General features: G+C 40.9%; 1 protein-coding gene across 1 annotated transcript in view; it reads left to right on the top strand.

Annotated features, from left to right (window-relative positions):
* Nucleotides 1–18192, top strand: part of GMDS (GDP-mannose 4,6-dehydratase) — a 641167-nt gene that overhangs the window by 268848 nt on the left and 354127 nt on the right. The window lies entirely within an intron of this gene.

Genomic DNA, 18192 nt, shown 5'->3' on the forward strand with positions numbered 1-18192 from the left:
TATACTTCAAAGTCATTTTCAGAATGCTATCTTACTTTCATGTTCTCCGTAGTAAATGTTCTCTTCAGTTTAATATTAAATAGTTCTTATTGGTTCTTTCTTGACATTAATGTTCTTTAAAAAAAAATTGGTTTGCAAGCCTGTATTAAATAGGAACCCTACCCCTCTTATATTCTTATCCCATATGTTAATGGTTGTGTGGCTGCCACCATTCAGCCTCTAGGATGCTCTGGTCCAGAACCAGTTCTATATTGGTGGCATAGAGCTTCATCCAGCTCTGATATTGGAAATCTAACAGCTCTGTTCAGTGGAAAAGCCAGCAGGCGTCTGGAGCAGACCCTTGTGTAAAGCTTTGTCTGTTGCCATGTGCCTCTTTTTTAGATACTTAACTTTATGTTAAATAAAAAAGAACTCCTTTGATCTTTTTTTCGTGGGCAGGAAAATTCTGCCTCTGCATTGGATTTTAAGCAACAAGCCTGACCGAATTCCCTTTTCACTAGGTGCTTTTAGCTGTTATCCTGTTACTCATGGGGGCTGAAACCCCACCTTTGCCTTGAACTCCCAACAGACTCGCAGCTTCAGCCTTACTTTCTGCTTTGTTTTTCAGTAGCTTTTGTTGTTTGAGGCCAGTTCCACCCAGTCATGCCTTTTTAATTTTCTCATTTAAAATTTCATTGTTGTTGTACAGAGAGTGGCAGCAGTGGGAATTGTGGCCTACTGGAATTATTTAAGCTAAGCTGTTTGAACTTCACCCCAAAGCTCTGGGAGCCATTATACTTTTAGAAGGGTGTGACCTGAGTGGGTTTTATAATTTAGAAAGATAATTTTGGTAGCATGGAGGATGGATTGTAGAAAGGCCAGATAGAGAACAGGAAACCTGTTTGAAGAATTTTGCCTATAGGCCAAGGAGTCATGAGAGATCCAAGGTGTTAAGGGGGTAGATTTATAAAGGACATTAGGGTCCCTAGGACAGTTGTAGTGTACTGGCCTGGATATTCAGTGATGCCCAGATGTCTTGTTTTCACCCTCAGGGCCAGCCCTGTTTCCTAATTATACCTCTCATTAGATTACTCACTCGCTATTTCTTTTTTTTTGGGTCGGGGGAGGGTGGCGGGGATTTCTAACTTTTATTTTAAGTTCAGGGGTACATGTGCAGGATGTGCAGATTTGTTACCTATGTAAACATGTGCCATGGTGATTGTCTGCAGAGATGATCTCATCATCTAGGTATTAAGCCCAGAATTCATTAGCTGTTCTTCCCAGTACTCTCCCTCTTCCCATTCCCCAGCCTCTGACAGGCCCCAGTGTGTGTCACTCCCCACTGTGTGTCATATATTCTCATCATTCACCTCCCACTTATAAGTGAGAACACACAGTATTTGGTTTTCTGTTCTATTCTGTTAGTTTGCTGAGGATAACAGCTTCTAGCTCCATCCATGTCCCTGCAAAGGACATAGCCTCATTCCTTTTCATGGCTGCATAGTATTCCATGGTGTATATGTGCCACATTTTCTTAATTCAGTTGATCATTGATGGGCATTTAGGTTGATTCCATGCCTTTGCTAATGTGAATAGTGCTGCACTGAACATACGCATGCGTGTATCTTCATAATAGAATGATTTATATTCTTTTGGGTATATACCCAGTAATGGGATTGCTGGATCAAATGGTATTTCTGCCTGTAGGTCTTTGAGGAATTACCACACTGTCTTCCACAATGGTTGAACTAATTTACACTCTCACCAACAGTGTAAAAGCATTTCTTTTTCTCCACAACCTTGCCAGCATCTGTTGTTTTTTTGACATTTTAAATAGCCTTTTGGACTGGCATGAGATGGTATCTCATTGTGGTTTTGATTTGCATTTTTCTAATGATCAGTGATTTTGAGCTTTTTTTTTCATATGCTTGTTGGCCACATGTGTGTCTTCTTTAGAGAAGTGTCTGTTCATGTTCTTTGCCCACTTGGTTAATGGTTTATTTTTTTCTTGTAGATTTAAATTCCTTATGGATGCTGGATATTAGACCTTTGTCAGAGGTAGATTGGATAAATTTTCTTCCATTCTGTAGGTTGTCTGTTTACTCTGTTGATCGTTTCTTTTGCTGTACAGAAGCTCTTTAGTTTAATTAGATACAATCTGTCAATTTTTGCTTTTGTTGCAATTGCTTTTGGTGCCTTGGTCAGGAAATCTTTACCTGTGCCTATGTCCTGAATGGTGTTGCCTAGATTTTCTTCTAGGGATTTTATAGTTTTGGGTTTTACATTTAAGTCTTTAGTCCATGTTGAGTTGATTTTTGTATATGGTATAAGGAAGGAATCCAGTTTAATTTTCTGTATATGGCTAGCAAGTTCTCCTGTCACCATTTATTAACTAAGGAATCCTTTCCCCATTGCTTGTTTTTGTCAGGTTTGTCAAAGATCAGTTGGTTGTGTGTGTGGTCTTATTTTTGGGTTCTGTATTTCGTTTCATTGGTCTATGTGTCTGTTCTTATACCAGTACCATGCTGTTTTGATTACTGTAGCCTTGTAGGATAGTTTGAATTCAGGTAGCGTGATGTCTCCAGTTTTGTTCTTTTTGCTCAGCATTGTCTTGACTGTTTGGACTCTTTTTGTGTTCCATATGAAATTTAAAATAGTCTTTTTCTAATTCCATTAAGAATGTCAATGGCAGTTTAATGGGAATAGCATTGAATATATAAATTGCTTTGGGCAATATGGCCATTTTCATGATATTGTCCTTCCTATCCATGAGCATTTGATGTTTTTCCATTTGTTTTTGTCGTCTCTGATTTCTTTGAGCAGTGGTTTGTAGTTATCCTTGAAGGGATCCTTTACTTCCCTTGATAGCTGTATTCCTGGGTATTTTATTCCTTTTGTGGCAGTTGTGAATGGCAGTTCATTCATGATTTTACTATCAGCTTGCGTGTGGTTGGTGAGCAGGGATGCTAGTGGTTTTTGCACAGCGATCCTGAGACTTGGCTGAAGTTGCTATCAGCTTAAGAAGTTTTTGGGCTGAGACAATGGGGTTTTCTAGATATAGGATCATGTCATCTGCAAACAAAGATAGTTTGATTTCCTTTCTTCCTGTTTGAATACCCTGTATTTCTTTCCCTTACCTGATTGCCCTGGCCAGAACTTCCAATATATGTTGAATAGGAGTGGTGAGAGAGGACATCCTTGTCTTGTGCTGGTTTTCAAGGGGAATGCTTCCAGCTTTTGCTCATTCAGTATGATAATGGCGGTGGGTTTATCATATTCACTGCAACCTCTGCCTCCCGGATTCAAGTGATTCTCCTGCCTCAGCCTCCCAAGTAGCTGGGATTACAGACACCTACCACCACGTCTGGCTAATTTTTGTATTTTTAGTAGAGACGGGATTTCACCATGTCGGCCAGGCTGGTCTTGGAACTCTTGACCTCAGTTGATCTGCCTGCCTCAGCCTCCCAAAGTGCCTGGACTACAGGTGTGAGCCACCGTGCCTGGCTGAAGTATGTTCTGTTAATACTTAGTTTACTGAGAGTTTTTACATGAGGGGATGTTGAATTTTATCAAAGGCCTTTTCTCATCTATTGAGATAATCATGTGTTTTGTGTTCTGTTTATGTGATGAATCACAGTTTAGAGATTATTCTTACTTAATGTTTTAAAAACAATCTAGGAAAGGGAATACACTATGAAAATCTCCTAAGGCTCTACTGTTTTTCCAGAAAAGTAGAAAGTCACATTAGGAATAGGAAACTGCAAGATCTCTTGGGGCTACCTAAGGGACTTGAAAAACGGGAAGAAAATTCAAATTGGACCATTTGAAGACAATGCATTTCAAACAGAAGGGGAACAAATAAAACTGTACCCACAGTCTCAGAGTGCTGAATATCCGAAGTTTCCTAAAGACACCAGGCCTTTTGACACTAAAAAGCCAAGAAAATGTAGTCTCAACAAAGAATAAGCAGAGCAGAAAATAGAGTCCGTCTGTAGAAGCCTGAGGTTCTTGCACCCCAGGAGGTTGTGAAGTCCTGGTAACCACACTTTGAGATGGTCACCTGGAACTCGAAAAATATCTACACAACTCAAAAAAAAAAAAAAAGTTCCATGAAACAGAGCAGCTAGTATACGAAGAATGTTACCAAAAAAATTAGACTTCTTTGGCTTGTGAACTCTAGGCCAGGAAGTAGTACAATGATTTAGTCTTTGTAAAATAATAAAGAATATGGATAGAGATGATATATCAGCCCATTATGAGTCCAGAAGACCTGAATGAGGGTATACCCTTTGTTTAAGTCTGATTACATTAATAGAAAAGAAGGTTGTCTTCAACTGACCAATATTTGAAGAACAATGTGCTTATTCTCCTCCATTCGGAGGAGCCCATTCTCTTGAGAAACAAATCATGCATACATAAAACCATGAATTTTACAGGTAAATTTAATAACAGGAACTACCTCTGTCTTGTTCACCAGTATGTGCCTAAACCAGTGCCTGGCACTTAATAGGAACACTTTTGCCATGGGATTATCTTTATTCCTTGATTTGGTGTGCTGCCATAGACTTTGCTAGATTTTTCACTATGAAAATGATCTAACAATATCCTGGCAATTTGAGTTTATCTGCAGTGTGACCATTGTTTACCCTTTTTTTTTTTTTTTGAGACAGAGTCGCACTCAGGCTAGAGTGCAGTGGCGCAATCTCAGCTCACTGCAACCTCCACCTCCCAGGTTCAAGCAATTCTCCTGCCTCAACCTCCCGAGTAGCTGGGATTACAGGTGCCCACCACCACGCCTGGCTAATTTTTTTTTTTTTTTTTTTTTGTAGAGACGGGGTTTCACCATGTTGGCCAGGCTGGTCTCGAACTCCTGACCTCAAGTGATCCGCCCGCCTCGGCCTCCCAAAGTGCTGGGATTACAGACATGAGCCACTGTGTCTGGCCCATTGGTTAACTTTTTATGGGCATTAGTAATCTGTTGGCATTTTCATCATAGTGCGTATAGTTCTACAGTATCACTCCTGACTTCTTGAATGCGTCATTCTTAGCAATTGGTCGACCCTTTAGTTTGTCTGTTAGATCTAGAGACTCCTTGATATTTAGTAGTGTTCCTACCTACCTGTCTCAAGCAACAGTTTGATACTTGGAACCTGCCTTGTGTCTTACACAGCAAGTAGAGAGAAAACATGTGACTGTTCCTTTCCTGGGCCTCTGCATCCCTCCTGTGCCTGCTTCCCTAGCAGCCTTCTCTCTGTATCTGATTGCTCTTCTTATTTATTTTGCATTTGTGTCCTTGAACCCCACTCTGTTCTTTCTTGAGCATTATTTTAATTTCATTCCATTTTGTTAAAGGCATCTTTTCCCATTTTCCGTCTTTTGCTTGCTAGTATATCACACGGTTCTTGTGGGTTTTGAGCTTCTGGTCCTTCTTTTCAAATCTTTCAATAAAATATTTCTAGTGAAACATGTAGGTCTCTCATGAGGGCTTACTTATTTTAAAAAGGCTCTTTTACATTTCTCTCATAGCTGAGATTTTTTTTTAATATTCCTTCTAAAATTAATTTACTATCTGCTATTTTTGGAGGAGAGAGGTCAAGAGAAATCGAGGTGAGGAAGGAGGGAAGAGAGCTTATTATCTGCACAGTATGATGTTGCACTGGCCTCTCTTGTTTTGTGACTTACAAAGACTTGGATATACCACTTGCCAGTGGGATTGAAGGCTCCCGACACTGAGTTATTTGTCCTGCCTGGAAACCTTAGCTCTGCTTCTTGTCTGAAATGAACTCTCGCATATGGATAGTTGAGACTTACATTGTTGTAACCACAGGCCATGTTGTGGCATCTCAGTCATTGAGACATTTCAGGGAGTTCTCTTTTTTTGTTGTTGTTCTGTCATTTTACCTATTAACGAAAGAATTATTAGCATTTAGATGCCAGTGTTACTGCTTTCTTCCTATTTCAATGTTATAGTAGTGACCAATTCTAAATGTAATTATAGTATTCATAAAAGGAAAGTAAAACTTTATAATAATAATGAAGACTGTATGATGTTTACTGTGTTTCAGTCTCTTTATATGTAGCTGAAGTGACTCTTCATTTTTTGTCCCCAAATTACTATAATCTGGGTGGTAACTGGCAGCAAACATTAAATCTTCTATTTATCTCTTGATTATCTTCCAACAAATATTTTTAATCCCCTGATTTTTATTCCCCGGATTTTTAATCCGTAGGGGTACAGGTCATTGGCTAAATACCCTTCATATAATCAGTCCGTTTATTCATTCCTGTGCTATCACTCTCTGCCAACAGAGAGCTTGCGGGATGCTAACTCATCTTAGTATATATGTGATCAAAATAACTCAGATTAAACGTACAAACATTACAAAATGCATTTGAAAGCTAATTTCATTGTTTAATTTTTGATTATATGTACAACTCTAGTGTCATGTTAATGCCTTAGTGTATTTATGTACTTTTGGAGCTTTGTCATTGAGGTCAGGAACCTATTGAATGACCAAACCATTGAGCAATTGGTTATGTAACAATAATGCTTTTAGGTTACACACGTGCAGATTTCAAAATGGCTGATGAGAGCTTATTTATCTGGCTGGATATAGGTGGTGAGAAGGATTTAGTGACTTTTCTTCTTTAAGCACATTCTAAAATACTGAAATTTTGTCACTACCACTTGATTTACAGGAGATGTTTTAACCTTTCTTATGCCATGGACTCCTTCAGCAATCTGATGAAGTCTGTGGATATTCTCAGAATAATGTTTTAGAGGTATAAACCAAATGCATAGAATTGCCAAGGAAACTGACTCTTAATCTGTTAATATACCTAAAAACCAGGTTTGTGATATAATAATGTGCCATAACACATTATGGCACAAGACCTGGCAGTGGGCCTGGTAAACGTTGGAACTTCAAAGCAGTCATGGGCACAAGTGATGCCCCCAGTCATCTGCAGTGACTGTAGAGTAGTGTTGAAATGGCTGCTGTCTCTATTGGTGGAAAGGTCGCAAGTACTATTATTACTGAGGATTGTTGGCTTACATTCAAAATAGAAGGGAAGTCCAAATTTCAGATAGAACTGAGTGAAAATGAAGACACACATTTTTTAATTTTTTAAGCCAAATCTGTGTGCTCTCCTGAGTTTTGTCCATGGACCCTGTGAATTCTTAGTTAAGTATTCCTGCTATAATAAATTCCATTAGGTAAGTTGATTTGTTATTTCTGTTTATCTGTAAAGAATCTCTGTGAGTTTTTCTCTAGAAAAACCTGGGTAGTTACTTCTGGTGACATTTTCTTGTACAGAAATCATGACAGGTTTTTCTGTATTTATCAGCAACTGATAAACTGTAAAATGACAGAGAAAAAACATCTAATATGGCTAATTTCTGATAGTTGGAGTCTCAAAGTATTTTTAAATTAAGATTTTCTAAAAATAAAAACCCAGGAGACTTAGTTTAATATTTATTTTAAATAATTTAACTAGTTAAAACAAATTAGCATTTATTTTAAAATTATGTAATGTATTTTTTAACTGAAAAAGAATGAGAGGCTTTCAGGAATAGGATCAGAGGTTCTCAGAGGATATGGAAGTGGCAGAGAATTGTGACCAAGGAGTTATAACTGAAGTCAGGGTGGGGGGTGCAGAACCCAATATTTTAGAAATGAAGGTTCTCAAACTCAAGGAATGTCAGTGGGGCAACTGTTCTTCATTTTGGAGTTAGCAAGTCAGAAGAGCTGACAGATTTGGTGAGGTTGTTAAAGCGTGGTCGGCCTTCCAGAGCAGCGGCTGAGTTCTTAGAAAAAGCCAAGAACTGGAGGGTGTTGTGAGAACAGAGTCCCGCGTATGCTTTCTACTCTGACTTGTGAGAGCTCCAATTCACCTCTGTGGCTAAAATGTAAACACATGACAAAAATCGATACCATTATTTCAACAAATATTTTCCAGCCCTCCTGTGTACTAAGCAGTAGTGGTGAGAGACGGAAAGTCATGGCCCCGACGGTGTGGAGAGTAGACGGACAGAAGCAGTGTGTGCAGCCTTGCCTCTCATCAGAGTCACCGGGAGCAGGGTGCATTTGGGGATTGTTACCTTGTCCTGTGTCATCAGTGTTCTGATTCCCTATGAGAGCCCTTAGTCTACTTTGAGCATTTCAAAACTCTAAGGGAACTATACCTTCATATGCCTTGAGCATACAAAGGCAAACCAAGATGTCACATTTGTTTAGTCTGATTAGCATTTGTCACTCTGGTGGACTAACAACCCTGTATATTGTTCCAAATTATAATTATAAACATTTTTGAAGAAAAATGGAATTGCAAAAGAATAAGGAAAAATCGTACAAAATTGGGGTTATGAGTGTGAGGAAGAAAAGTTTCCGAACTATAGGGCTGGGCCTTGGGCTGGGCTGGAGGCAAGTAGAACGGTTGGGAATATAGCACTGATGAAAAGGGCCAGATAAAGTGATGCTGTCCTCTGCTCCAGAGCCATTGCCAGCTCCCCAGTGCCCACTGAACAAACTATAGACTGGCATATATAATTTGCTCCAGAATAGCTTCTACTTACGTTACATCAATATAGCACTCTGTTTCCCAAACATTGCCAGTGCATTTGTCTCTCCTTTTGCTCATGCTGATGATCCCCGCCCCCATTAGAATGTCTCATCACCTCTCCAACCCCCCACTCCCCCAGTCCCTATCCCCCACCCCTGCCCACCCCCGTGGACCCTACTATTTCTTTTTAATTTAAGTTCTGGGGTGCATTGCAGGACGTGCAGGTATGTTACATAGGTGAACATGTGCCGTGGTGGTTGGCTGCACCCATCAACCCATCACCTAGGTATTAAGCCCTGCGTGGATTAGCTATTTATCCTGACACTCTCCTTCCTCCCACCTCCCTGACAGGTCCCAGTGTGTGGTATTCCCCTCCCTGTGCCCATGGACCCTACTTTGATCTGTCCATGTCATCTGTCCCTCCTTTGGATCTCTATCCTCCCACTCCCATACTTTGTCACCATCTCAGGATGCCTTTCTTAATCCCTGTGGCCTCCCTTTGTAGCCTCTTCAAACCCTGTCTCATCGACACCCGTAAGGCAGGCTACAGGAGGGGAGGGCAAGGCCCTGTCTCCTTCACCTTTGGATTGCCTGGAATCAGAGCCCGTGGCCTGCTCATGGTAGGGTGCACCTTCTCTCGATTCCTTCCCTGCCCACTGAGCTGCAGTGCTTCTAGGTCCACACCTGCCTAATTCCTGTCCAGCTCTGGAGCCGGGGCGGCAGGAGGGGAAAGATTTGCATCTGGCCCCAGCTGCTAAATAAATGTCAGCTCTGCTGAGCTGCTAACTAGGAAAAACTGATCCATGATGGAAAGCAATGTTTTATTGCTGCTGTCCTTGATTAATAACTTTCACTTAAAGAGAAGCAGTAAACACTACAGCTGCTTGTGTGGTCTTATGCATTTCCAGCTCACTGGTATCATGAACCTCCTCTTGTGTCTGTGAAATCAAATGTTAGAGGAAAAGATTTCCTGTTCTCTGGTTATCTTTTACCACATTTAGTTCTTTTGCAGACAGATCTCTTTTTCCGACACCACATTTGTAGTCAGGAAACTTTGGCTCATTCATTGAGATTTTTAAATGGAATTTGCTCCATATATAAAGTTTGTTCCATTCTTAATTGTGTACTGAAATCATTGGGGAATTATATGCCTAAGCTTCAGACCAAATACTGTCTTATTCATTCAAGTAATATTTCCTGAGTACTTTCCATGGGGCAGGTATTCTTCTAAGTGGTAGGAGCAGTGAGAAAAAATGAACAGAGCCCTTAACCTCATGAAGCTTACAAGCTCGCTAAACCAATGAAGATGCTTTCTCTGTACTTAGAGTCCAATGGACTGAGTTCTCCAAAGTGCACGCCAGGGGAGGATGAGGTGAAAGTAGAGATGGCCAGGTCCGGGAATCCTTTTGGCTGAAGGAAGGGAGGCGTGAACCCTGGAGAAAATGTTCTGAGTAGAGGGAAGGGGCAAACACCAAGACCCTGAGACGGCAGGAAATCAAACTGGGAAGGACCAATCGCTAGGAACTCAGAGGCCGTCCCGCTGAACCATACGGGTCTGAAGAGGCAAACAACGTATGTTCCAAGCCATTGTGCCTATCTTCACATTCCTACATATATTCTTCTTGTTTCAGCTAAAAAGTCTGAAAAGTGTTCAGCCTTACTCATTGATTTGTTTTGGACTTCTCTTCTGCTGTGTTTGAAATGTTTTTCCTTACTAAAATTGTTATTCAAATACTTTCCCTTAATTCATTTACACTTCAGAAGATAATAGTTCTATTAACATTTACAGGATACTTAAATATATATTTCATCTAATTTCTTATAAATAAATGAAACTTCTCTTCACGTGGCTTTCTATTTTAAAATTACAGATATCTTTTTACCTCTGTGCAATTCTTGGGGATTTAATGGTGAACAGAAATAGTTAAGGGCCCTACGCCTGTAGAGTTTACAGACTAGTGGGGTAGCGGCTGCTTGTGGTCTTTTTCATTTACCCTAGCTTTTGCTTTCAGTAGATTTCAGAATTTTAAAAATGTGTGCGCTTTAATTGTATTAATATTTTGAAGTAAGAGTACAGTATGTGAGGGGGAAATACGAGGGAGCCTCAGTGGGGCAGACCTGGCAAACCACTTACACTAGACTCCTGATGACTATAGCTGCCTCTCTGTCTCTGAACCCGAAATTTACTTCCCAGACTGCCATTTGAGGAAGAGAGCTAGTCCATTATGAGAGACTCAGGACCAAGGGGAGGAGTTGGAACACTATAAACCCCCTAAGTTGGGAGTGGGCCTTGCAGAGAGCTCCAGAATGGTGCCTGATCAGCAGTCTCTCAGGATCATCCAAGATCCTGAATTCAGAAGCTGGAACGTTACTTGCTGTGCTTCTTGGGAAAAGAGTCACAATGTGTGACATTTCTGACCTCAAGGATTCAGTTTTGGTGGTCATTTTAAATATGTAAAGTTGTGAGCACCATAGTTACCAACACATGACAACCACTCCACTGATCAGACACAGTCTATTTTCTCTTGTAATCATCTAATATAAGTAATAGTTTGTCACTATTATGACTGGTCAATATATTGTATGTTAATAGTGGCATTTATCTTGTCCTAGTTGGTTAGAATACCCTCTTTCATCTCTGTTCAATTTCACATAGTTAAAAAATTAACATTTAGTTATAATGAGTTTGGAGAGGTAAAAGGGCTTCAGTGATCCTGGAATGAGTGTTATCATTTGTTTTATTTGCTGTGAGGCCTAGCACAGTGAACTCAAGTCTTCCCTGATATGGCTTTAAAAGCACCTGGGATTTACATTCCATGTTGTAGACTACAGAATTGACATGTGAACTTTCAGCATCTATATCTTATCCCTTTCAGCCCATTTAAAGGACTCATTCTAATTTTCTGTTTGCTTTAAGAAAGGCTATGATTTACCACTCATAAATAAATGTGGACAATTCTTTGGATATCTCTTTATATCTTTGAATGTTGATAAGAGTAATTAACTTTATATTTGAACTTAAATTTCCTGTTTCCTATGACTTTACATTTTTCTGTCATTTCTCCGGCTTTACTACTCGCCTCTGAGACTGCCCTGACTGCGCCTTACGAATGAATATCCCATCACCGTGTCTTTGGATATTTTAGTAACTATCTCCTCCCACCTGCACTTCAATTATGTCTAAGATTCTTCTTCTGCACTCTGAATTCTGACTCTTTATATAGTGTAACTGTTAAAACTATTGTTGTTGTTACGCTAAAGCTTTGAAATTTATATAGAGTTTTATCTATCTTGCCCTTTGAAATTTTACCTTTTATTTCAGTGATATTAAATTATCAAATTTGTTTTATTCTGATAGCACATTTTCTTTCCTACTGGCTTTTGTGGTTTTATTTTGATGTATGTGTATTTGACGTTTAGATTTCTCATTAGTTTGCACACTGTCTTCATTCACTTAGCAAATACTGTGCCAAGCCATGCTTCAGGCATGGGAGACACTGCAGAGAACAAGATGAAACCCAGCTCTCATGGAGCTTACATTTTAATGGGGGAGATAGATCATAAATAAGTAAACAGATAAAATAAAAGTTTAAAATTAAGGTGAAATGAAGCAAGATAAAGAGAGGGGTGGATAAGCATAGAATGGCAAGCATGGGATGTTTTTAGAGAGGGAGGCAGGGAAGTGGTGAGGGGCACAGCATACAGAGGGGTCAGCAGCATGACGGCTCCAGGCAGGACCAGCTGACACCAGAGTAGGACCACAGGGTGGCCGAAGAGGCTGCATCATCGTAGTGGGGGATGAGTGTGGTAGGTTATGAGGTCAAGTACCAGGGTGCCAGGTGGGGAAGGACTGAAATTGAACTAGCCAGAGGTTCTTGCAGTGGTTCCCATGAAAGGTGATGCCAGACTAAATTAAGGTGTGGGCTAAGTGGTGGGAACTGGTTAGATTTCAGTAAGCTGCGCAGGGAAGGAAGTGTTAGGGAAGATTCCTAGGTTTTGTTTGGAATGGGTGATATTTACACAGAGGGAGGGGCCATGGGAAAGAAGAGCTTTGGAGACAGCTTCAGGAACCCTCTTTGGGGCCATCTCAGTGTGACATGCCATTAGGTACAGCAAGTGGACAGGAACATATGAGAGGCTGCTGCTCCAAGAGGTGCCCTGGAGGTGGGCCTTTGGGCCCATTTGGACAGATGGTGAATTGAGACCCCAGACTGAGTGATGACACAGCTGGAGGGTGGGTTGGGGTAGAAGAACCTCAGCACTGAGCCCAAGGCTGGAGTTGGGGTGCAGGGGACCTGGTAGACTGGCAGGCACTGGCATAACAGCCTGGAGAATTGATGCCAGTCGAGTGGAAAAAAAACTGGAAGAATGTGGGGATATGGGAGCCCACTGAAGAAAATATTTCAAGAAAGTGAGTTTGGGCAGTATTTTGTAGGCTTGTTTTTTTATCAGTCTGATTTTTTGTTCTCCTTATTAGGTGAAAGAAGATTTTTACTGTTAACTTGGTCTGCATGCCTCTGAAAATGCAACTCTCTTTGTGATTGGAAATATACTTCATAATCATCCCATAGTACTGAGAAGATAGAGAAAAAGATAATGATAAAAAGCAACCACAACCAAAACCCTACTCATTTTGGCTCCCAGTTATAACTGTGGTTTAGTTTCGGGGGTTTGGAAGCTTCTTCTGTAAAGGTCCAGAGAGTAAATATTTTTGGCTTCATGGGAAATACCTGTGTTGCAGCTATTCAAGTCTGCTGTCATAGTGTGGAAACAAGCATAGGAAACCTGTAAACAAATGAGTGTTTATTAGGGCTGTGCCCTATAAAACTTAATTACAGAAGCAGATGGTAGGTCAGATTTGACCTGTGGACTGTAGCTCTCTGGACCTTCCATGTTTTCATGTGTTTCAGAATCACACTCCTAACCTTTAGTTTTACTTAAAAATAATCTTTCTTTGCCCAGGGCGCAGTGGCTCATGCCTGTAATCCTAGCACTTTGGGAGGCCGAGGCAGGTGGATCATGAGGTCAGCAGATCGAGACCATCTGGCTAACACAGTGAAGTCCCGTCTCTACTAAAAATACAAAAAAAAAATTAGCCAGGTGTGATGGCGGCCACCTGTAGTCCCAGCCACTCGGGAGACTGAAGAAATCTTTCTTTATTTTATTTTCTTTTTTTTTAACCTGCGTTTCATTTTGAGACAGAGTCTTGCTCTGTTGCATAGATTGGAGTGCAGGGTCATGATCATGGCCCACTGCAACCCCAACCTCCTGGGTTCAAGTAATTCTTCTGCTTCAGCCTCTTGAGTAGCTGGGACCACTGGTGTGTGCCGCCACGGTCAGCTAATTTTTTTTTACTTTAAATTTTTTTTGTAGACACAGGACCTTTCTGTGTTGCCCAGACTGGTCTTGATCTCCAGGGCTCAACTGGTCCTCTGGCCTCAGCCTCCCAAAGTGTTGGACTACAGGTGTGAGCCACTGTGCCTGGCCAACACTTGTAAGCTTTAGGAGTTGATCAGTCACAACATACTGTTCAGATTTTCTTTTTCAAGGAAACCGCTTAATTTGTTATATTATAAAACACTTCATAATCAGTTAAATTTTATCAGCTAATCTTATCCTGTAGCATGTTGAATATCAAACACATGTGCTTAATTCTCTCTGGAGTTACCTCAAAATCTGCAAACATGCAACCATCCTTCACCCCATACTCTCCTATCTTATTTACTATCTTTAGTCTAACAGTGCTTAATTCTTTTCCATGAGGTATGTGCTCTGAATAATGACCTGTTAGTTATCTAAACTGGATTCCCTGGCATAAGTGAAAACTTTCAGGTTGTACAGTTTCTTTATTCTATGTTCTAACGGTTAAGGTGCTTATGCTAGGACATGTGGTTCACTGTGAATGTAGCATACCTGTGTGTAATCTAGTCAATGTATAGAACATTCAGCACAAAACGGTTAAGTTGCTTATGCTAGGACGTGTGGTTCACTGTGAATGTAACATATCCGTGTGTAATCTAGTCAATGTATAGAACATTCACCACGAATACAACATATGTTGTCACCACTTGCTGTAGCTTCTCTGTGTCAGTGTAAATACTTACCTGTTCTTAGGATTAAATAATATATACTCGCAAAATGCCTAGGATGATATGCATGTGTCTGGTACTGAGTACTTAAAAAATACTAGCTATTCCTTCTTGGAGCTGTTCAGGCAGCATGTATATAAATGAAAACCTAGTCAAGGAAAGAGAAAAAACTCACAACATTCTCATTATTGTTCAAATTTGACTGGTCCCTTGAAAAGAAGTGCAAATACCATGGGATAAGAACTTACACCTAAAAATATTTTGAGTACAGACACTTGATGTCAGAGAAGATATTCAGGAAGATCTAGTTTAAGGTTTCTTAATCTGTAATCCACAAATCTCTGGAAAGCGTGGGCAGTTGTGTGTGTCTGTGTGTGCACGTGTTTCTCCTCAGAGCCTCTGGCTTTTGTGAGGCCCTCACAGAGGGGGTGGCTGAATTCAGCTTTTGTGGTGAGCATCATCCAGGGACTTGCTTGGAGTCCTGGTTCTGCTGCTCCTAGGCAGTGTGACTTGTAGCAACTCCATCTTTCTGAACCTCAGGACCTAGTTTCTATTTCTCCTAGGATTGTTACAAAGCTCGAACAAAAGCACTTTTGAATTGTAAAGTGTCATATAAATTACGGTTGTGGCACTGATGTGGTGAGGAAACTATGGCCGGCAGAAGTGGTTGAGTGATCTGCTCAGTGACCACTACCAGTGGTCCCAGAGCCCTGACACGCCCTCTCCCAAGGCCTTCTCAGTACACTGTTTCCCAAAATAAGGCCGTGGCTTTTCCTGATAACAGAATGACCCAGTGCAAAACCATTCAACAGGGAAAACCTGACCTTTCAACAAATGGTGCTGGGACAACTAGATATCCATCTGCAGAAAATGAAGTTGGACCCCTAACCATACACAAAATTTAACTCAAAATGGATCATAGAATTAAATGCATGAGACAAAACTATAAAACTCTTGGAATATAACATTAGGAGTAAATCTTCATGATCTTGGTTTAAGTAAAGTGTTCTTAGATATAACATTGAAAGCACACACAACAAAATAAAAAGTAGATAAATGGGACTTCTGTGCTTCATAAGACACCAGTAAGAAAGTGAAAAGACGTTAGCCCAGCACTGTACCACATGCCTGTATTCCCAGCTATTCAGCAAGAGGCTGAGGTAGGAGGATCACTTAAGCAGGGTTTGAGGCTGTAGTTTGCTATGATTATGCCTGTGAATAGCCACTGTACTCCAGCCTGGACAGCATAATGAGACCCTGTCTTTAAAAAAAAAAAAAAAGGCGGGGGGGTGGGAGACAGGGTGTGGTGACTCACGCCTGTAATCCCAGCACTTTGGGAGGCCGAGGCGGGCAGATCACGAGGTCAGGAGATCGAGACTACAGTGAAACCCTGTCTCTACTAAAAATACAAAAAATTAGCCAGGCACAGGGGCAGGCGCCTGTAGTCCCAGCTACTTGCGAGGCTGAGGTAGGAGAATGGCAGGAGAGTGGTGTGAACCCGGGAGGTGGAGCTTGCAGTGAGCCGAGATTGCGCCACTACACTCCAGCCTGGGCGACAGAGCGAGACTCCATCTCAAAAAAAAAAAAAAAAACAAACAAAAAAAGGAAGTAGTCCAGGCATGGTGGCTCATGCCTGTAATCCCAGCACTTTGGGAGGCCAAAGTGGGTGGATCACGAGGTCAGGAGATCAAGACCAGCCTAGCCAGCATGGTGAAACCCTGTCTCTACTAAGAATACAAAAATTAGCCAGGCATGGTGATGCATGCCTGTAATCTGAGCTACTCAGGAGGCTGAGGCAGGATAATCACTTGAATCCCGGAGGCGGAGGTTGCAGTGAGCTGAGATTGCGCCATTGCACTCCAGCCTAGGTGACAGAGTGAGACTCCATTTAAAAAAAAAAAAAAAAGTAAAAAGACAACCATCATAATGGGAGGAAAAATTGCAAGTCAAGGCCAGGTGCGGTGGCTCACGCCTGTAATCCCAGCACTTTGGGAGTCCGAGGCGGGCGGATCAGGAGGTCAGCAGATCGAGACCATCCTGGCTAACACGGTGAAACCCTGTCTTTACTAAAAATACAAAAAACTAGCCGGGCGTGGTGGTGGACACCTGTAGTTCCAGCTACTGGGGAGGCTGAGGCAGGAGAATGGCATGAACCCGGGAGGCGGAGCTTGTGGCGAGCTGAGATCGCTGGCCACTGCACTCCAGCCTGGGCGACAGAGCAAGACTCCGTCTCAACAAAATAAATAAATAAATAAAGATTGCAAGTCATAGATTTGATAAGGGACTTGTATTCAGTATATATATGTGTGTGTGTGTGTATGTGAAAAAACTTTTACAACTCAACCAATGACCCAATTTAAAAATGGCTAAAGGATTCAGATACACATTTCTACAAAGACAAGATACAAATGGCTGATAAGCATATGAAAAGATGCTGAACATTATTTATTAGGCAAAAGAAAATCCACACTGAGATACCACTTCACACCACTAGGATGGATATAACAAAAAAGACAACAACAAGTCTATGTAACATGTGGAGAAATTGGAACTCTTATTAATTGATGGTGAGAATGTGAAATGATGCAGCCATTTTGGAAAATGGTCTGGTAGTTCTTCAGAACGTTAAATATAGTGTTACTGTATGACCCAGCAACTACATTCATAGGTATATACTCAACCAAAATGAAAACATGGTAAGCGAAAGAAGCCGGTCACTAAAAGCCACCTATTGTATGATTCCATTTGTATGAAATATCCACAGTAGGCAAATACATAGTGACAGGGCTGTTGGGGTCAGAGTTGGAGTTGGGGATCAGAGAGTGGCTGCTGATACTAGGTACTAAGGTACTGAGTACTAGGTACGGAATTTCTTTTTGGGGTGATGAAAATGTTCTGGGCTTAGATGGTGTTGATTGCATATACTGCTGTGAATATACTAAAACCCACTGAATTATAATCTTCTAAAAGGGTGAATTTTATGGGTGTGAATTATATCTTAACAAACTGTTAATAGAAAAGAATAAAAATAACAGGCTTCCAAATTTGCTTTCTTGCCTTTTGAAAGATTGTGGATGAAACATACTTTTTTTCTTTTGATTTCCTGGCAGCCACATGAGCTTTACTTACAGGCCTAAATCACATGAGTTTAGTGGTCTAAATAGGGTCCCTGGTGAGTGGTTGCCTGAATACCATTTGCATGTACCAGGGGACAGCTTCTGCTCCAGGGCACACATGCAAGACCCAGCAGTAACGAAGGCCAGTGACCTTACCCTCAAAGGGGTTTCTCCAGGTGAGGATTCACAAGGCGGCAGGGGAAGCCTGTTTGCACTGTGCCCAGCTATATTAGCCTCTGAATAAACCAGTAACAAAGATTTTGAGCCTTATTATTTTAGAGGATTTAATGTTAGGTTACTTTGTTCATCATATGTAAATAGAAAAATTTCAGAAAGCTTATCAGTCACACTTGTTTTTAAAAAGTACTCTAAAGAACTGCAAAATATTGAATTATTCCTCAGCATTCTCTTAGAAGTTAGTTCATATATACATTAGCATCTTGCTG

Source organism: Rhinopithecus roxellana, chromosome 4 (genome assembly GCF_007565055.1).
Source record: "Rhinopithecus roxellana isolate Shanxi Qingling chromosome 4, ASM756505v1, whole genome shotgun sequence".
NCBI lineage: Eukaryota > Metazoa > Chordata > Mammalia > Primates > Cercopithecidae > Rhinopithecus > Rhinopithecus roxellana.